Here is a 3,839-nt window from a genome sequence, read left to right as displayed (position 1 = left end):
AAATATATCAACATCTCTTGCACGTAAATATATCAACATTCTTCTCTTGCACGTAAAAATATCGACATTCTTCTCTTGCACGTAAATATATTAACATTCTTCTCTTGCACGTAAATACATCAGCATTCTTCTCTTGCACGTAAATACATCAGCATTCTTCTCTTGCACGTAAATACATCAGCATTCTTCTCTTGCACGTAAATACATCAGCATTCTTCTCTTGCACGTAAATACATCAGCATTCTTCTCTTGCACGTCAAAATATCAGCATTCTTCTCTTGCTCTTGGGAATTACGTTCTCCTGCATGTCTAGGTTCTCAAAATAATGCTCTAAAAATAAATACATATGAGGCGGCGTAGGAAATGCAAAGATTTTTTTTTTTTTTTATTGAGGGAGGGGGGGGGAGTTCAGACAAAGTTTTGAAATCCCGTAAAATATGAGACTAATTTCTCTTGTTATCTGAAAAATTATGTATACTTGTGTGCAAAAGAATTATATATGTATTTTATTTCCCGATAATAAAGAATATAATCATGAATCAAGGTGGGGGATGCATGGAAGTAATTTTGGAAGGAGTTTGTTGAGCGTTCGAATGTGGCGCGAATTTTGAGCACCTGAAAAAAATAAACAATTCTCCTCTTGCTAAGGGGAAATACGCTTAGCTGCTATGTGTATTATCTCGAAATAATACTGCAAATAATATAATCACAAAGAAAAGTGTGGAATACAAAGGAATCGTTGGGGAAGAAGAAGTTTGTTGTGCGGGCGAGTGCAGACCAAATGTTGCCATCTCTTCCCTGACGTCGTTTGCAGGTGACGCCTAGAGGGCAACACTTCCCTTTGATGTAGTTGTTGCCATACGCCGTGCACCGCGCCGCACCACTCCCTCCCTCCCTCTCACTCCCTCTCCATCCCTCTTCATCCCTCTCCATCCCTTCCTATCTTACTTCCTCATCATTCCTCAGTATCCCATTCTATCACTCACTCCCAAGTTCCTAATCTTCCTCCCCTCCTCTCCCTCCCTCCCACTCCCACTCCCTCATCCTTCCTCCCTCACCCACTCCCCAGCTCCCTATTCCACTCTCTCCCTCCCTGTCCCACACAGTCTTTCACTGATAATAGTTTTGGGGAGTCAATGAAAATAATGAAAAAAGTGAAAAAAAAAAATGCATACTCCATACACTATCCTCTTTTTCATCCTCATCATCATCATCATCATCATTATCTTCCTCTATCCTATTTTATCATCATCATCATCATCAACATCATCATCCTCAGTATACACACACAAATATGAGATATACTTCCCACATCATACTAACAAAAGTATGCTCACTCTTTTTTATGTGCCCAGCTCTGTGTATAGACTTGATGATCCGTTCCCTGAGGTCCGGAAGTCACCATGCGTCCTATATACCTTCACATGTCACTATTTCGGCACTAATACCCACCGTCCATATTGGGAGAAAAAGACAAGGTTTCTTATACTGGATGATATGTTGGTGGATGAGAGAGAGAGAGAGAGAGAGAGAGAGAGAGAGAGAGAGAGAGAGAGAGAGAGAGAGAGAGAGAGAGAGAGAGAGAGAGAGATAGGAAATAGAACAATTTTTTTCTCACAGCAGTAAAAAACACTGGCTTAAAGGAGAGAGAGAGAGAGAGAGAGAGAGAGAGAGAGAGTACAGAAACGAAACAAAGTAAGCAAATGAATAGGTAGATTTTCATACACAGGGAAATTTGAGTTAAAACAAAAAAAACTAAAAAAAATCATAGGTCTACTGATTTACTGTTATTGTTGTTGTTGCTTAAATCTGATCAGTCTGGCCGATTAAACCCATCGATCACAGGTAAGCAACTAAGCAGATTCACCGTTTAGGGATCCGACTCCCCCTATCTTTCTTTCCACCCCAGGATGAAGTGAAAGGAAAGATAAGGAGGCTTGCTTCCCGATGGACGCCGCAGCTTCTTCCCTCCACCCAGGGTACGCAGCGTCACCACGTGTAGGTTCCTTGTCAGTTCCTCTGTTGGTTTGAAAATTACGTAAATGCCACTGAGCTACGAGAAACAAGAGCATTCAGTATTACGTCCTCTACTGGATGACTGAGTAGACGACGTACGGCTGTTAAGTATGACAGCACCCTACCTTGTTTGAGCCCCAAGTGTGACCTTGACCTTGGGAGTAGATGGCTGATTTTCCGCGCTACACATCCTCATGATATGGAGAACAATTACGCGAAGTTATATCAAAATCCGTCCATGCATGCGGAAGTTACGGAGCGGAAACGAAATTGCGGACGGACTGACGGACTAACGGAGCGGCGCAAACCTCAAGTCCTCCCCAGTTTTATCGGAAGGGGATTAATAAGCTGCGAATGGACGAAAATCTGGGCCAAGTTAGTGTGTATGCGAAATATGGTCTAGTAATATTTTCTTACCGGCCACAATAGGAAAACCATGACAATTTTCCTTCTTTTCCTTCAGTGTTTTCCCCTAAATTAAGGACAAGTCTTTCCTCTTTTCTTCATTTTACATCGACATTTTCTTCTGCAGTTCTTTTCCCAAAATTAAGGACACAAATCTTTCCCCTTTTCCTCATTTGCCTCGTCGTTTTCCCTTCATCTTTCCTCTTGAATAATGACAAAAATCTCTCCCTTTTTCCTCATTTTCCTCGTCAATTTTCCTGCACCTTTCTCCCTAAATTAAGGACAATTCTTTCCCTTTCTTCATCTCCTTGTCATTTTCTTTGCATCTCTCCCCCCAAAAATAGGGACAGATATTCATTTTCTCTTCATTTTCCTCGTCATTTTTTCCTGCATCTTCCTCCCTAAATTAAGGACAATTCTTTCCCTTTTTTCATTTTCCTCCTCATTTGCCTCGGGTCCTATTTTCTTCCTATTTTAGATTAACAATATTTTTTTCCCCTTCAAGTACCGTGAAAAAATCTTCATCTCTCTTTCTTTATATTTCTTTTATATATACTTTTTCTTTCTGCTGGAGTTTAAAGATTAGCTCAATTTCTCTCTCTCTCTCTCTCTCTCTCTCTTTCTCTCTCTCTCTCTCTCTCTCTCTCTTTCTCTCTCTCTCTCTCTCTCTCTCTCTCTAGTAAAGATAAAGTTGGCTAAAATTTCCCCCTCTTGTAATATATAAATAAATAAATTAATTAATATCTGAAGAGAAAGATAGACAGATAGATAGATAGATAGACAGACAGACAGATAGATAGATAGATAGATAAATGAATACTTTCTCCACAGTTACAGTCAAAAAACAAACTCAATTTTCATAATTCTTCCCAAAATATATATACTTTTGACTCCAACTGTCGAAAGAAAGCTAACTCTATTTTCTCTCTCACTTTTAAACTACATATACTTTTCCTCCAGCCAGGTAAAATATATATATATATATATATATATATATATATATATATATATATATATATATATATATATATATAATTCTCTCTCACATCTAAAACATCAATACTTTTTTTTCTAGTAAATTTAATCAAGCTAACTCTATTTTCTTTCACACTCCTAAAATTTATACAATTTTTTTTCGAACTAAAAAAATTGTCTTTCATATCATACTTTTTCTCCTAGTAAGTTAAAAAAAATTGGGCCATTTTCTTTCCCACTTCTAAAATATACATAATCTTTGTCCAGTCACGAAAAAAAATCTAGTTCTAATTCTCTCTCTCTTCTAGAACATCAATATTTTTTCGAGGAGTCGGCTCAAAATGTCTAGATTTCTCACCAGACATTTTTCTATCACTAAAGGTAAGATCTGCGTGGAGATACAATTATTCAAGACGGATGTTGTGTTCCGACATGTGCAGGTG

The sequence above is a fragment of the Coenobita brevimanus genome, chromosome 5 (assembly GCF_032717465.1).
Source record: "Coenobita brevimanus isolate Jiangsu-jjx chromosome 5, ASM3271746v2, whole genome shotgun sequence".
Lineage (NCBI taxonomy): Eukaryota > Metazoa > Arthropoda > Malacostraca > Decapoda > Coenobitidae > Coenobita > Coenobita brevimanus.
The sequence above is the reverse complement of the archived record's forward strand: the minus strand, read 5'-3'. Positions refer to the sequence as shown.